General features: G+C 39.6%; 1 protein-coding gene across 11 annotated transcripts in view; it reads left to right on the forward strand.

Moving 5' to 3' along the window:
- IKZF1 (IKAROS family zinc finger 1) overlaps positions 1-17,997 on the forward strand; it is a 101,741-nt gene that overhangs the window by 23,797 nt on the left and 59,947 nt on the right. The window contains exon 1 of one of the 11 annotated variants that reach the window (XM_072924356.1): positions 7,531-7,786. The exons of 7 other annotated variants lie outside the window; for them this stretch is intronic. The gene's annotated coding sequence lies outside the window, so the exon portion shown is untranslated. Of the gene's footprint in view, positions 1-7,530; positions 7,787-7,905; positions 8,100-8,302; positions 8,852-17,997 lie in introns of those variants that run through there. 3 more of the 11 variants (XM_030265737.4, XM_030265730.4, XM_030265729.4) reach the window with 3 other exon arrangements.

Consider the following 17,997-nt stretch of genomic DNA (forward strand, 5'->3'; position numbering starts at 1 on the left):
GGATGGAGGGAGATGGATTTTTTTGTTGTTTTTGTTTTGGGTTTTTAAAATTATTTTTCCTATTCTTCTCTGTTGTTAATTGGCTACAAAATAAATTCATTTCCCCAAGCTGAGTCTGTTTCCCCATCATGGTAGTCAGTGAGTGAGCTCTGGGTCCTTACCTTGACCCATGTCCTTTTTCATGGTATTTTCTCCCCCTGTCCTACTGAGGAAGGGGAGCAAGGGACTAGCTTGGTGGGCACCTGGCAGCCAGCCAAGGTTAATCCGTCACAAGCTCACAGCTGGCTTGTCATCTGGGCAAGCTCAATGTGAAGGCAGAGAAGGTTCAGCCTGCCCTGCAGACATACTCTTATAATGGATTCCTTTACCACAATTTCTGAAATTCTCAAAATGTTTATGGTGTTCTCTGAATACCCTTGTGAAATAAAGAAGTGTTAACATTGCCATTTTCTCCAAGGAACTGTGGTACAAAGAGACTGAATGGTTCACCTAAAACTGCACAGTGAACACTACCCAATCCTCTTGCTTGGAATGCAGCAGCGATCTCCAAAGCTTGCTTTATCTCTGTTATTAATAGAAGACATCTCCCTCTTGGATTCCTTAAAAGAAACTCTTAACTGCTCTTAAATAAAATAGCTTTTGAACATGTGATAGAGATTGCAATGGTACTCATACCACAGTGGCACTCTGACCACATACCTGCCATCACTAACTATAAGTAAAGTAATCCAGAGAGATGTACACTCTCAGCTATATTGAAACACAAAGGCATGAAGATAGACTTACTTTTTCTCTAGGCTCAAGATATTACACATAAGTTCAACAAGTATCAGAAGTCATAATTCATCACTAACTATGCCCTAGAACAGTCTCCTGAGCCAGATGGGGCCTGTAGAAGACGGCAGGCCTCACAGACACCAGTGGTTTTTTTTAAGGCCAAATGACTATACTTGTTAAAAAGCTGAATTGAACTTTATTAATACAAATGTCCAGTGAAAGTGAATCTGTCACAGAATGAGTACAACATTCACTAAAAGGTGCATTTTCTTGCCATTTCTGACAGTTCAGAAACAACCATATACGATTCACATAATCAAATAAAACAATCGAATGTTGAAACAGCAGACAATGCAATTGTTCAGAGATCTTCACTAAACATAAATCAGTAGTAAATTAACTTTAAAAATTAGGATTTGTTACTGAAGATTTTGTGATCAGTGATGTTGAATCAATCCTTCAAATATTAGCAGTGCTGTTAATAGTTTACTCTTTCTGAAAACTGAGAGTAACATACATCTGAATTTTTCTAATCTGACTTCATTTGATATTTGTGACTTGAAAAAAATAGACAAGAGACCTTAAAAGATGGATTTAAAAGAAAATGAAAAAGCACATCTCTATGATCAGTACATCAGTTCATTAACACAACTCTGCATTGCTTTCTGTTTCTTAGTAGAGGGCACTGAAATTACAGCAGTTGTATCATTTCACCTTTGCCAAAAAATCCACCAGATATCTACTTTTAAGCTTTTTTATCTGTCCATATGAATTTTTAGGGGGTAAAAATAGGAGTAATTGAGCAAGAAGGTGAAGCGTCCGTTGGCCAACCAACTACCATTCTAAATTTCTGACGTCTTCCTAATTAAGCAAAGATGAAAGCCATGCAAAAATGTACTTATATATTTTTCCTACTTCCAGCTACCTTCTCATGTAGGATTAATTTTGGCAGTAGTCCCTCAAGAAAAACATTAGTCAGCCCTTACACAACCCTGTTAGTGGAGAAATGCCTGATTAACAATGCTGTTCTTAGAATAGATCCAGTATCTGACTAGGAACATCTTCATCTCTGCCTGGGTATATAAGTCATAAACACTGTGATCTTCACCTTGTAAACAGACAGATCTAACACCTCCAGGTAATATATGTTTAAAAAAAAAAAAAAAAAAAGGCACAAATCAAATACTTTGATCCTCAGATGCAATGGATGGCCAAAGGAAGTTTCTAACAAACCCTCATAATTCAGCCCCTTTTGTACAGAATACTTTTACCGCACTTTTCTGAGAAGAAAATTACTTGAAAAATTTAAATTGAAGTACAGCCTTAGCTATACAAGTTTGGAAGGGATCAGTAACAGAAGAATTAATAGGAGAAAACAGTTTTCTTTTAAAATTTGTACGTATATGTAATGATCTCTGAAAAACAGATGATTGCCTTTTTCTTATCCCAGGCTCCTAAGATCACCTCATCCACCCCCATTACTGAAGAAGGGTCAGCCAGAGCAGGTTACCTAGGACCAAGTCCAGCTGGGTTTTGAATATCTGTTCAGATGGAGACTCCACAACCTCTCTGGTAAACATGTTCAAATGTTTGAACACACTCAGAGTAAAAAAAATGTACTTCTTTGCATTCAGGTGAAATTTTCTCTCATCCTATCAGTGAGAACCATTGAGGAGAACCTGGTTGCTTCTTCTCCCTTTTCTCCCATCATGTATTTATAAATTAAGAGCCCTTTGGGCTGTCTATACTTCAGACTGGACAGTGTTAGCTCGCCCAGCCTTTCCTCATAGGAGAGGTGTTCTAGTCCCTTCATTGTCTTTCTTGCCCTGTGTTGGACATTGCATGTTTCCCTCATGTCTGATCAGAGTTCTGGAAACCTTGCAGATATACACTAGAAATGTACTACTAGATACATACTACTACATAAATTACTGAGGTCCTGTTTTGAGGTATTTTAAGAAAAAGAAATACCAAATATTTTTACATTTGTAATTCTGAACACAGCATTTCTGTTCTTAGTTTTGTTAGAAATCTTCTAATAATCTTAATCAGATTAATTGCTGGACTTCTGTAGGTGTCTCCAGATATAAATGGAAGTTGAATTTTATGTATGTTCTATGTAAAGGTAGTTGCAAAAAAAAGAAGCATAAACTAAATTTTTCATTTAAAATAGCTGAAGCAGTAAATTTTTTTCCAGAGGTCATAGGGAGTATTTCAAAACACAGAGACTGAGTATTGGTTTCAGTTATATTAGACTAAATACTACATGCCATATTTTTATATGCACATTCATTGCTGGGTAGTCTTTGAAGCAAAAAGTGTTGTTCCTGCAAGTCTAGTTTTATCCTAGTTGAGGGTGCTGTTGGGGACATCAGTGTCTTAGTCTTCTGTAGGCAGACGTTTCCTATTGTAGAAGGAAACTGTGTCCTGCTCTTTTTCCTTGACACCAAGGTATTACTGTATGTAACCAAGTCCCTGAAAAGCCTGTGATCAAGAATGCCCCCTCTTGCTCAACAGACTGGGCAATTCATGTTGCCTGAGAAGACAACATCTTGTGATAAAGTGACACCTATTATCTAGCGCCTCTGTGCACTGCTTAAAGATAAACAGCAATAAAAACCAGAGTGTATCTATCCTATGAAATTTAGTGGTGGTGTGGCTCTTCATCATACTTGTCCTGTAGGCAGACCCAAGGGCCAATTGTTCTTCCAACAGATTCTTCAAGTTACCAAAGCCATCTGAGTGAAAATGCCAGAGATCAATCAGCAAAACAAGGAGATAACAAGTTGGATATGAATGAGACTTCCTGAATTTGTCCTGAATTTGTTCTTAGCTTTGGTCAAAATGCAGCAATGAGCAGGAAGTTTTAAAAGGGTTGCTTTTCAAACAGTGATATGATAGAATGTGTGGGACTGATGATGTCTCTGATATGCCCCTTCCTAAGTGTTTTGTACATGGATGTGTATATATGTCTGCATATACACACCCATAACCAGAGTGTTTGATTACACTAAAATTGTAAGCATATGAAAACTTGAGATTCTCCTGGCTGAATAGCAAATGTGATTCTTCTTGGTTGATGCTTGATGTGTAACTTCATGGTTACACATCAGTCAGTCAATAGTCATAAAGTATGCACCTCTCCTTGCTGCCAGAAGTGTCTGTAGTCATATTCAGCCTATTACATTTCCTTACTACAAAACATTCTTCTACATTAAAAAAGCCCCAAGAAAACAAACAAAAAATCCACAAACAAACCCCCTTCTTTATTCATGCACTATTCCTAAAAAGGAAAGAAGTTAACAAAAGTTAACTTCTGTTTTATAACAGAAGTTAAAAACCACTGATGACAAGCTGTTATTCTCTTCTTTCACCTACATACAGATTAAAATCTTACATAGCTGATCATCTCATCCATGTTTCCTTGCATTGTTACAGCGTGTCTGTAAGGCACTAAGAGATTCTCCGGCCTCTCAGCAAGCAGCTCACAAAGAAAGAGAGGAGAGGTTGAGGTACAGAAAACCATACAAGAGGGGCTTTCAAATCTTACACAGGTGACTAAACAGTAGTATGGTAGAAATTAGTGGAAAAATACACAGCCTGGGGAGAGAAAGGGACTTATAGTTGAGTTCAGGGAGGTCAGTTGGTGAAAGAAGTTATATGGGAAAAAAGCCTGAAATGCTTATACATAAATGAGATACTTGAATTATGGGAGAGATCAAGTAAAGGACAGTGGGAAGCCAGCATAAACTGGGAGAAAGGTGGGTAAGTATGTTGTAGCAGTGTCTGAGGAGTCAGCTCATCAAGGCAGAGAGGGAAATTACATTAACAGATTGATAGGAAAGAAAGATCTTGGTGGGGATGTTTTCTATTTATATGTCCATAGCACAGGTGGTATTTCCTGTGATGTGTAAGGAGAGGAGCATATGGAATTTTGAGATGCTTTTGAGATAAAAGCATTAGAGCTTTGCTGAGAGGTGACAGTTCTTTTCTAAAGCTAAAACTCTGAGACTACAGTATAATATATCAAAGATTCTAAACAAAAGTCTATTAAATGTTAGACATTATGTGCAATTGAAGGAGTGATCTATATTTCCTAAGTAATATTCAATACCTGCCAATCAACTATTTAGTGTGAGATCCATGATATTTTTTAAGCATTTCTGGCACTCCAAACAATGAAGAGCCCTCTGAGAGGAAAATAGTCCAGTGGGGGATTTCTCAGGGTGAGGGAAGTAGTTTTGATAAAGATTGTGAAATAAGCTGGTCACACTTAGCATTATAGTAGAAAGCATGGTTCATGGGAGACTTCTGGCTGTAGAATACAACATCCATTACCCTTTTCTACCTCTGAAAATTCATCACGCTTCTGATAAATCTTCACCATCCTCATATTGATCTGAACTTCTGTATTCCAAACTGAATGAGAACTTCTAACCCAACCAGTTCAGGATCCCACAAGCAAACCCTCTGAATAATTAGAACTAAAATAAAAATTTTGTGACAGAAAGCCAAGAGAAATACCTGCCTGGCACACTCCAGCTGTTGCACCTAATATGCATGCTCCATGCTTAACACTTTCTTATTGATCCTCAATTTGCAAATCTTTCCTGTTGTACTTTTATATTTAATCATCAGCACCTGCCCAGTAATGGCCTGAAGCAGCATGAATGTGGTATGCTGTCCATTTTCAGGATTCAGGTTGGTAAGAATGCTGCTGGAAAGCAATAAATGAGAAGTGGTAATACACAGCAGTAGAAACGTAGTAGCTCCTGCAATACAAATTACTATTTTTATTTTTAAATAAGTCTGAAAGAAACCATTCATTGTGCAGTCTTGTTAGATGCTTCCCACAATAAATCTAGCAATGGAAAAGCCTCTTTGGCAGATATCATCTGCCATAAAATTTAGTTGGCAGTGAATTAAATGTTACTAAGGCCACTCTTTGTTTGTTTTTTTATGGTGTGTTTTTTTTTGTTTGTTTGTTTTGGTTTCTTTCTTTTTTTTTCCTCTACATTGCTCTCCCTTTACAGCCCACTTTGGCTCATCCTGAATTCCCAGTAATGTCACTGGAAATACCGCAAGAGAACAAGAGAAAGATTGCAGAATCTGACTCCTCAGGGAAGTACCTGAGTGTGTATCTGCAACTATCCCTCAACAGATCTGTTTGACGCAGCTCTGGACTTGGGGTACATCACTGGGACACTGAACATCCCTTCACACTGGCCACTGCTGCTCTCCCAGCAAGGAGCTTGCTGTACCTGAGAACAGCCTGACACCAGTGAGCTCAGTGCTGCCATGACTGTGCTGCTGGTCACTCTCCAGGGTGCCAGTGGTAAAAGGATTTTTCACAGCTACTGAGTATAGAGAGCTCCTATGAGCGGTTAACAAACCTAAATACAGAAAATAACAGAAAATCACATCTCACAAGATTTGACCTTAACAGGCTTAGGTCACACATATCTAACAATTCAATTTTGACCTTAAAACTTTATTTTAAGGGGTATTTAATGGGACCGGGCTTGTGCAGTGTAAAATCTGCCTTTAAAAATATGTGCCAAATCAGTTACCCCTTGGTGTGCAGGAGCACATGGGCCCTGTGGCAGCTGGAGCGGAGGAGAGCAGCAAACAGCTCCTGAAAGAGTCATTCCCCAGTGGAGTGTCAGTCCTTTTACTTTGAAATATCCAAACACACATATCTGTGGAAAGTTGCTGAGTTCCCTTGAGTTAACCAGCTTCTGCTTTTGAAGATGTCTGGTGAAGCTCTTCCTGCCTGTATTCCCCGTCCTGCTGAGGATGAGCTCTTTGTGATTTGCTGGAGAAAGGAAGTAACTGCAAGGCACATGGTGGAACCTTTTGGTGGATCTTTTGTAAATCCCTTTCTTTCTTTTTACTACCTGGGAGTGCTAGGTGTTCTACTCATCAAATGCTCTTGATTCCCTGTATGCAAACCTCCTAGAAGACATGGGGTTCTTCTGGAATACATATGAGAATTTGCCTCTGAGTTTCAACCCTATTAGATCCATAAAGTCTACTTATAAGATACAATAAAAGGAGGGTTCTGCATGTCTGAAGATGCAGTATGAAAAATCAAAAAATTGAGAAGCATCAGATCTCACTAGTGGCTCATCTCATGCATACCCAGATACTATCCCAGTTTGTGAAGCATAAAGAAGTCACATCTGCAGAGCTTCTCTGAGGGAAGGAGCGCCTGAAATAAATCCCCGGGTACAGTCTTACCATTTTTGTTCTAAAAAAAGAGGCCAACTTACCCTCAGAGATCAATTTTGTTCTATAGTACAAACTTCTAGGAAGTAGTAAACAGTTTCTGTTTCAAAAAGCTTGCATTCTAAGCTCCTGATCTTTCCATCCGTCTTTCCAATGCCAATGCCTACTAGCTTAGCTTTTTTTTTTTTTTTTTTAATCCATGAGATTATACACATGCATAAAGCTATGCCTAAACTTTTGTCATATGAGAGCAAAGATAAAGGTAGGATGTGAGAAAGGAAGTATTTGTTATCCACATCTTGAGGATGAGGAACTGAAGCACAGCAAAAAATGAGATCCTCATCCTCCACAGAGCGTAAATGTGCTTAATTCTTAAGCATGAGTAATTTCCATGAGGTTTGCCGTGCTCTTCGGACTGAAGAGTAAGGTCTGGATTTCAGCTACTCTCTCTGCCACCGATTTTAAGTTGCTTAAGTTCTGGTTCGGCGAACCAGAATTCGAGTTCACAAAAAGCGCGGGACCTGCTTTTCACGGGTTGCGAAAGACTAAGTTGAAGTAAAGAAGGATAATCTGACCCCTTAGCTCGGGAGGTGGATTTCTGCAGCTGACGGGCCGTGACTCTCGGCCGTATCGCTGTGCCTGGTAGCAGCCTGCCGTGCGGGGACATCTAGTCCTGGCACCGCACGAGTCCGGCCCCGGGAGCATCCGTGGGGCGGCGCGGACCCCGGCCCCTCTCCCGCGCTTCCAGCCGTGCGCAGCCGACGGGGCGCCCCGGTAACAGGTAAAGCAGGCAATGTCCCCCGTCCCGAGGGCCGCCGCTCGCCCGCCTCCGTCCCAAGCACCGGTGGGGAGGGGGCGTGCGCGGGTGCGGAACGGGCGGTGGCCGCGCAGGGCAGAGAGCGGGAGGAGAGCGGGAGCGGCGGGGGAGGAACCGGGCGCGGAGCCGCCGCCCTCGGGGCAGCGCCGGCACATGGAGCGGCGCCAGCCGCCGCCACAGCTGCCACCCGCCCCGGCCCCGGCATAGCAGGTACCGCGGGGCGAGGGGTCCCGGGCGGGCACCAGCTCCAGCCACCGGGGCGAGCTGCGGTGCGCGGGTGAGGAGGGGCCGCGCGGAGCCGGTGCTGCCGTGGAGAAGTTGCCGGGCGCGTTAAGTGGGAGGCTGCGGAGCCCGGTCATCCTATCCCATCCAAACCCATCCCGTCCCTTTCTTCCCCGTCTTCCCGTCCCACACGCTTTTTTTTTTTCTTTCTTTCTTTTTTTTTTTTTTTTTTTTTTTTTTTTTTTACTTGAAGACATACAGCTCGGGTGTAATCCAGGCGTTTTAGAGTGCTTCCTTAAAATTTCAGAGATCAGTAGTCATGAAGGGGTATTCATTGATTCAAATGCGGATTGGTCTGTGTTCTCCTCGAGTCAGCTGCAGCACTTAGGTTCAGTCAAAAGCCCGCGTTCCGAGTTCTTGCGCCTGTAGTTTGCAGAGGGGAGGCAGGTACAGAGGTCATAGAAAACTCTTAGGAAATTGTAAAATTAGCAGCCCCAATGCTCTTGCGGGGAACGGCATTAGAGAAGTTGCTGACTTCCGAATAGCGGTAGCACCAGAAGTTTTCCTTCTTGCCATACAGCCTGTCACAGCCGGAGGATTTTTTTCAACCTGCTCCGCAAAGTTGCCCTCTTGGTGAAGGGACAGTTTCACTCTGTTGTCGTTGCTAAAGAAGATGCGCTTAGTTAGAAACTGTGTGTGTGAAGAAATGAGTTCCCACTGCAGCAGTCAATTCTAAGGAAACTTTTAATTTTGTGCTTCAGGAAACCTGATTACTTCTTGGATTGCTTTTCTACCTTGGTTTAGAAGGTATGGTAACACTGCCAGGCATTGTGCAAAGCATTCTGCTTCCAAAATTTTTAAAAGTTAATAATACCGTATCTGAAAATTTTGTAGTGTATGATTGCAAATTACCTCAAAAAGTGATGTTTTGTGGGATGCACGAATTTTTAGACCTGTATGGCCAGTGGCTTAAAGTATTGAAATTGTTGTAGAGGAATATAATGTTATTTCTTTTTACTTTTTTACTTTTTTTCTTTCTTTTTCCTTTTCTTTTCTTTTTTTTTTTCCTTTTACTAAATCTTAGTGCAAGAAGTTGTTTCGAGGACTTTGTGTGGAGGTTAGAAGTTAGGATTTAGAGCTTCTTGACTATGTATTTTTCTTTTCAATATCTGGATTATACCAAGGTTACATTGATATGCATTTACTGTCCAGATGTCCAAACCTTATCCAAATTAAATAAACCAGGAATATAATCCTGGTTATATTTTGTGCATTCATATTAATAACCCCATTTTCTAGACTTTAACAGTTTAGTTTTAAAATTCGAAGCTGTAATGCATTGTAAGGTCCAAATCCTTTAAAAGACAGGCTTTTTTAGTTTCAGTTGACTGCTCACATCAGTTGTAACTCACACGCACTCTGGTACCGTGGAGTATGACTTGCTGTAAAACGTTATAAATGATCATTGAAATGTAAAGGAAAAGCATATTGATATGTTGCATTTGGAAGTAAGTACTAAAATTCTTTCCAAATACTTGGAAATATTTTATCTGAATCAGCTAAGCAGGGGCATGTTCGGAGTGGCTTGTGGCACTGCTCTCTCACCTTGCTAGTGAATTGCATAGTTTAAGGTGTTTGAAGCCTTACTGAAATAAAAAAAATGAAAGGTGCAATGCCTTTAGCTTCTGAATTTTCCAAACAAAATTTTTGCATTTACTTAACTTTGTTTATTCTTTGTTCTCTTTGTAACTGAGGGAAAATGTAAATCCAAAACATGCGAATGGATTTGACCATATTACCATGAAAATTCCCTGTTCATGGTTAATATAACAGTCAATACAGTAGTTGATACTATGTCTCTTTTCTAAAAGGTTTAGTTTCTCCCGTGCATAGACTTCTTTCTAACATTGGCATGGTCTGCTTTGATTTTAATTCATGCTGGTCAAGAAACTCAATTAAAAACCACAAGTTATACTACTTAGAGAGCCTTTTGTCCCCACCCCCTCAATCCTTAGCAAAACTTTACCAAGGTTTAGTTACATGGCTGTGTGCCTTACTTCTTTGTCAAAGCCTTTGACACTGAAGCCTGAAGACATGAGAAACCAAGTACAGACTGTGTGCAAGACCAAGGACTCTTAAAACAGTTCATGTCCTTATGATAGCTGTCTGTAGCAGAACTGCAGGGGGGGGAAGTGTCCGAAATACTGCAGAGCTCTGCACTTTACATAGTTCATATTTCTGTTATCCCAGACTTGCTTCCAGCCTTAAAGATTTTCTCACAAATCTTAGTATTGGTGACTACCCATGTGCTCTTTTTCTTATTTTTCTTTGGTTTTTTTGTTTTGGTTTGGTTTGGGTTTTTTTGTAGCGTAGGTGAAAATCAGAACATGATATAATGCAAGTTTATGAAAAAATATAAATAAAAAGTATATCCCTAGATGGTAAATTTAAGATAAAAAGCCAAGGAGAAATTAGGTTTACCCACTGAGTGAGAAGACTGATGAGACTAAAGTCAATGGAAGTCCTATGCTGGACAGGATTTCAAACCTAATGCACTGATCCTTGCAAGAGTCTTCTACCTACTGGGTATGGCTTCCAGGGGAAATGACAGGAAGCATAATATGAAATTTTACTGACTGTCCTGATTCAGTCAGGAAGGAGTGATGGACCATAGTATTTGAAGAGGAATCACTAATATCTCTGGGCCGATGTAATGATGGGAAGACAGGGCAGAGGTCTTCATGCTCCCAGTAACTGGAGAAACTTAGGTACCGATCCTATGTGCATCCTTTATCCCAGCTGAGTATTTCTCAGGGTGGCTACTTAACTACAAGTGAGAAAAATGCCTTGGTATGTTTTTAGTAGGTCACATACTCCTGAGTTGCATTAGAGAGACAAGCTTGTCATACGCATCAGACTTTCCACCCCAGCTTCCAGCTGCCGATACTCCCTCCATGAACAACACCTTTGTCATTTGTGTTGCATTCAGTGTACCATTAAAAAATGCAACAACCTCCATCTCAGCATTACTGTAGCAGTTTTCCTTTCCCTTGTGGATCTTAATACCAAAAACCTGGTCTGCTTGCCGCTTCCACTGTATAGCAATGCATAAATGTAACTGGATAACCAATCCACGGAGTTTTACAACAATGCAAAATTTCTTTCTCGTCATTAAAATTGGATAACTCCAAAATGAAGCCAAAAATATTTCCAGCCATATTTTATTTGAGCTAAGGTACTTATACTAACACCACAATTTTGCAGAAAACAAGGAAATGGGTCCAGTATGTATTTCAGCAACAAAACGCGAGGGTATAATGAATCGTATGCTGTTCTGGCAGATCATTTTTGGCAATGTTCTCTTAAAAAGTCCAGAAGATATCGAAAGTCATGGATCACAGCCTAATTGTGTGGCTCTTTGTCAGGAAAAACTTCCATTGAAGGCTTGTGGGATTTTTTTTCTCCTGTTTTATGTGCAAGAAAAGCTGGATCCATAGTAATTTTTGTTTTTTTGGTCAAGATTCACATATGTACTTCATTACATTTTGATCAGTCATTACTTTCTACTACTATTAAATTTAATAGAATTAGACCAAAACAAATCATAATAAAATAGTAGAATTTAGTGTAGCAATAATGGAATCTTTGGAAAATGTTGTCATCCTTATGAGAGTAAAGCAGGATGCAGTGCTGGCTCCCCCGGAATTCCCCTCCCAAGTTACAAACACCACTTTTTTAGGAAGTATAAAATTACTCAGAAAGAAAGAACACTGGGAATACATTATACCAGTTGAGAAGTGGGAGATAAGGACTCTCATCAGTGTTTTCTGGGGCTATAATTCTTTGGGAAGCCTTTTTAAATGCTTGCAACTCAATGCAAGAGTCAAAAGAGGAAAGACCTATTCTTCACTGGTATTATTTCTGTAATCCAAAGATTATTTTTGCTCCCCCCACCTGACACTGGAGTGGAAAAGCATTTAGAGATGCGTGTGAATGCCATATAAGGCAAGGCAGACAACCTCAGTCTTGTCAGCTTTATGGCATTTTTTTAAACAGGTGGCTACTTTAAATAACTTCCACTCATCCAAAGTAGCTGCAGGAGTTTTCTCTCTGCAATGGCTATCCAGCAAAGTAGACTGACTTCATCTGGAAAACTCCCTTCTTCCAAGGTCAACTGTGGCTTGTTGTCCCTTTATCAATCTATATATAAACCTAACTACAACTCAACAAAAACTTCGTTTGCTCCCTAAATTTAAACAGAATTATGTTTACCCCTTAAGGTATGTTGCAATGCATCTTTATTAAAAACCCAACAACTTCTGCCTCACCCTTCTCCTTCAGAACACAGCTTCCTCCATGCTTTAAGGTGGTGAACAGGAAGAGAGCAGGGTTTTTTTGCGCTAAGCAGTTTGCCACCAGCACTGTGGTGGCTGCAAAAGTAGGTCTTAGTTCTGAAAAGATACATGCATGTTCTCAGCTTTGTTTGTACCATTGCAAATCTTGGGGATAGAACCATGCAGGATTGGGAACTGCATGGCACTATCATGCTTCCTGTGTAAATGCTTCCAAAGGCCATTCAGACTGCAGGTTTGGATGAGCAGTCACATTGAAATCATCGTATTTTTTAAGCCATGGGAACTGTCCACTTCTCTTGCTTATTTTGCTTATTTCATGTGAAAGATTTACATTTCTTCTTCTGATCCCACTTGTTCTAGCTCTCTCCGTGAAAGAGAAACTTGCTCTGTAAGAGAGATCAGATTCCCCACTGAATTGCTTCATTTTTCTGCTTGTTTCAACTCACTGAGAACAGCATAGCAATTGCAGTATAAAACTGGAATTGACCATAACAGATTAGACTCAGAATATTTTCAAAAGCAGAGTGAGTTAACTAAAATATGTAGTGTGGAGGAATTTGCTAACTAATTTGCTTTCATTTTAGGAATTATTTTTAGGTTTATTTAAGGATAAAAAAAAAAAATCACACCAATCACTAATGTGCTTATTCAGGCTGGTAATGTCCTTTAATAATCTGTAACAGCCTGAACAGTTTGAAGGGAAATTAGGAAGCAACTCGGTGATCACGAAGCACACTGATCATGAAGCATACTGAAACCTATAATTTGGACAAATTGACTACTGATATATTGTAGAGTATACTTGGCAATAGCAATTCTCTACATAAAGAGGTGCTTTTATGTTCTCTCTATTGCATATTTAGATACACTGTGGTAAAGACATCCTACGCTTTTTAAATCAGATAAATAGATATATACAAAAAGCACAGTTCTTCGTCTGCTGTTTACCTTCCCTTGAGTGAGAGCTCTGGTAGAATATCCAAGAGCTCTATTTGGCCACTTGAGAACATGCTGTGTTCTTAGATTGAGTGCCTTAATTTGCACCCTTCACCTTTTATAGTTGCTTTGTTTATAAGATGGAAGTGTGTGCATTTTCTTTGTCCTGGTGAATTTATTCCACTTTTCTGCTTGATTTTTAGTGAATAAAGGTGACAGGGTTTAATGAGTTAATAAAACTTGCCCTTAATTAGGAAAATTACCTTCATATTTTTCTCATATTGTGGAAACAATTTATAATTACTCTGGTTGCAATTCAAAAACTTGAAGGAAGAACTTTTTTAATATTTGCAATGGTATCAAGTCCGGTAATTTGCACACAAAGTCAATAAAAGAATGGAATTTTTATTATCTCCTTTAGCAATTAATTGTTACATGAATATAGCTCAAGCAGAGAAAATCCTAGGAGGAGCACATATGGAAAACACATATATGATACAAGATGCACTTTTTATCAGTTGTCAGTGATTTGAAAAGAGAATTCCCAAAGAACTGAGGATTATGTAGAATCTTTGAGACAACTTTTTTTGCACCTTCACAATTGTTCCCTTACACAGAAATTAGTTTCACATGTGCCAGGCATTTAAATGTTTCACATCGTCACTGTTAGCAGCGTTCTTTTCTTAATCTTGTGTGTTGAATTACAGTGCTTCCTTCATTTTGCAGGCAGGAGCTCTCCATTGAAATTTCACTGTATGCTCATAATTGTATTGTCAATTTGTGTAGTTAAACAGCATTTACACTAGGTAAGAATGGAGAAATGACTGAAATAAACATCTCCCTTGACTATGTAGAAAATGCTGAATACAGAATTAGTGCAGAGGGAAAGAAATTGATCCACTTAGTTTTAACCTTTTTTCTGTTTTAATGCAGTCCTTTAAAAGACCTGGAGGTATTTGTTTTATTCTTTGAACAAAAACAGAAGGACATTGAAGTGCTCATTATGACTCTCAGTTTTCAGAAAGGACCACCCCTCACCTTGGTAGTTATTATTTACACTGAGCTGTGTGATGAGGCGGAAATTAAAAATAGAATTAAAATGGTTTTAAAGTAGAGTCATTCACAGAGATTGTGAAGTGTAGCATATTAAATTACAATAATAAAGCTAATTATCAGCTGCTTGCTGAGATATTGAATGCTTTTAATTAAAATGAGTTTGTAGAATTCTAGCAGTTTTCTTCAAGTATTTGAAGATTGGTTATACAATACTGATTACCTTCTTTCCATGTTTAACAGTCTTCCTCTTGCATGTTTAACCATATTTAGCACATTTGTATATGAAGTTGCAAGCCTGTTTATATATATTTATATATATGTACTAGCGCTTTGGTTTAAAATGAAGCTAAACGTTAAATCTTTTTACAAAGTTGTCTTTATTCACCTCTTCTCTTGGTTGTTGCCCTATGTTCCATGACTTCCATGGATACAAGAGGTTTGGTTCCATTAGGTTGAGACCCTCTGATGTGATTAGAAATGCAACTGTACTATTGTTCTGCAGGTAGATGCAACTCCCAGCTTAAACCCCAAAAGATTGATGAGACATATATGATGATATCACTCCTGACATGTTTTTAATGTGCAAATTCTCCTGTCAGATAAGTTAAGGGCTATAGGAGTTTTCTGTGGTTTTTTGGGCTGCAACCTCCTTTTCCTTTATTAATTTATTTATTAAAATTATCTTTATGTGCCTTGGATGGTTGAATCTAGGATCCATTCTAAGTGGATTGGGGTTTTATGGTTTTGGTTGTTGGTTTGGAGTTTTAGTTTGCTAAAGGTGAAGCCTGTGTGGTGAGGAGCCAATGACACGTCAGAGGCCACAGACACGAGACGTGCTCACACACCAGTGCTCCATCAGAGCCAGCTGCTCCAGTGACCAGTGTGAGTGGTCCCTTTCCTTCCATGGGGCTGCTTATAGAAATGAGGTTTGCACAGTCTGGCATTTTCCCAAGGTGGCTGTGGAAGAAAAGCTGGGGTTCTCCTCTTTGTTTGTTTTTCACACTCAACCCAGTGTTGTCACCACTGAGGAATGCATGTTCCCCTTACTTTTGTATTTGCAAGAGCACCTGAAGAGCACCAGCTCCCTTGTATAAAGTTTATTTCCCCTCCCCTCAAATCTTCATGAAGCGCTTATTTTCTGCTTTGAGGTTTCATGGAAGTTGTCCTAGGTTGACTGTATGATGCCTTTATCCCCAACCGTCTGCTCTGTTTATGTTGAATAATAAGTTCTACACCTTTAAGACTTGTTCCAGGAGTGAAGGGTGGGGGGGAAGAAGCGCGGAGTTTGTTTTCAAGAACTGCACTCCCTCCTCCACATTCCTGCTCCTGGACTGTGTTGTCTGCAGATGGACAGACAGCGAGAGAGAGCTCTCGTTTACTTTTTCTAGTTAGTTTTAGCTAGCTGAGGCAAAGAAGTTCCCTGGAATGTGGGGTTTTTTCCCTTTCTTTGGGCCTGCTCTGGACTGAACACCAGAAGAGTTGCAGCAGCAGCACCTGTGCCCAGCGGGCCGGGCCTGGGCCGTGGCATTTCCAGCGCCAGAGGGACTGATCAGAGACTGAGTGAGCCCAGCTGCAACCCGGGGTTTTTTTCTGAGTTTGTCTCTCTCTTAGAGTGGTGAGAAGTTTTATTGTTTAATATTGTTTAAGTTTGCTTGTTTAATAAACAGGTTTTTTTCCACTTTTTCTCCAAAGAGGTATCTTTCCCAAACTGGTTGGGGGGAGGGGCCAATTGAGTCTGCTTTTCTAAAGGAACCCTTTTGGGGTTCTTTCCCCAAATTTGCCCTGAACCAGGACAGAAGTGTACCGGCCCCTGTGGGCCACAGTCAAGGCAGAAGTGTTCCTTCAGGCACCTTTCTGTCTGCTCAGGATGGCTACACCTAAAAGTTGTCAGAAAACATGCAGCTGGATGTGGTGTAGGTTTGTGGAGTCCTCACAGTGCCAGAGGTAGAGCTCCCTGTAGATGGAGGGACAACTTTGGGTAGGTGTGCTGCTGTAAGGCTAAAGTGGCTCCACAAATACCAGCATTTGTGCTTTCTTTTCCTTACCAGGAGGTTCCATTGTGCTCAGAGAAGTCCCAGAGAAGTCAGTACATATGGAGCTCGGGAAACACAGAAGAGAAAAAGGATAGCTCATCTTTGGCATTGGATTAGGTCATTCCATTGAATCACATCAATGGCCCAATCTTGGGATCTTTTAATATCCTAAGAGAACAGGGTTGTAGAAGGACTGACATGCTTACACATGCTTTATATCAATTGATGAAGTCTTATATAAATGCTAAGCATTCATTTTCTTGACAAGAAGGTTTACTGTTGAATTTGCTGGGAGACAAAATAATAAACCAGGATTTGCCAATAATTATTTACTGTATTCTGAAAGATTAGAAAATCTTGACCTTAAATGACTTCTTTCTATTTACACTTGGAATTCTAAAAGGGCCTAAATCCACTTCTGGGTGTAATTTACATTAGGTATAAATGGAGCAGTACCTCCAGTGATTCATGGGGTGTATTTTGATATATTATTAAGACATAGGATAAGTTATATTGTATAGAAAGTTGCAAGGAGGGAAATTCACGACATGTAAGTTTTCTTCGGGGCAAATGCTTACTAAATTTAATCCAAAATTTTTGTGTGAATGCGGCCACGTAGATGCTTCATTACTTAAAACAAAATCAACATAACTTTTCAGAAGGGTTGTGTGTTGATTATAATGTAATTTAAAATTGCAATATTTTGATTCTTTTTCCAAAGAATTGTAGTAGCTTCATCTCTGCATCTGGTATTCATAGTCTGAAGAGGAAAGCATACAGGTTAGAGTTCCTTATCAGAACAGCCTTGAAGAAATTATTTTATCTATTTTGAAAGGAATTTTATCTATTTTGTAGCTCCTGTAATAAGGGGCTAAACTTTGAAGCTATTTGTATTCCTAAATAGAAGAATTATCTGCTATCACCTAGGTGCTAATCCCTTTCCTGCTGTAAATGAGAGTGAGACAGATTCAGCACTTGAGAGCAAGATTGCTTCAGTCAAGTGCCCACCCAGCTTTTGATTTCTTACTTCAGGCTCTTAAATTAGCTGAAAACCTAAAGAGATGTGTCTGCATTGAAGACAATGAAGCCATACACATTTCTTATGCTAGTGACAAATTTGATTCATGGGTAAAATTAAACAGTGAAAAATTAAAGAACTTTTTTTCCTGCCAAACCAAAACAGACCATATTTTTAGGGTTTTATTTCAGAAACATTTCTAAAACATTGCTCTTTTAGATAAGTCATTATAAAGGTTTATTGACTTACAAATGGATAATAAATGCTTTAGTGCAAATTACCTTGTCTATACATAAGATCTCTTATTTTCCACAGAGTGACAATTCTTGCTTCTGCTGATTCTAGAGTAAAGAGGAAAAAAATCCAAGGCATGGTTTCCTATTCATAGATTTACCATACCAAAGGCAAAAGGGTAAATTCTACTCTTAGCACTTAAAATTTAGCCCAAGACCTGTTATGCTCAAGTCTGATGTCTTTTAACAGACACAGAGCCAAAACCTACACATGGCCAATTGCAGAACTGAGATGGCGTGCCAGATGTCCTGTCATATATTC

This window comes from Taeniopygia guttata, chromosome 2 (genome assembly GCF_048771995.1).
Source record: "Taeniopygia guttata chromosome 2, bTaeGut7.mat, whole genome shotgun sequence".
Classification (NCBI taxonomy): domain Eukaryota; kingdom Metazoa; phylum Chordata; class Aves; order Passeriformes; family Estrildidae; genus Taeniopygia; species Taeniopygia guttata.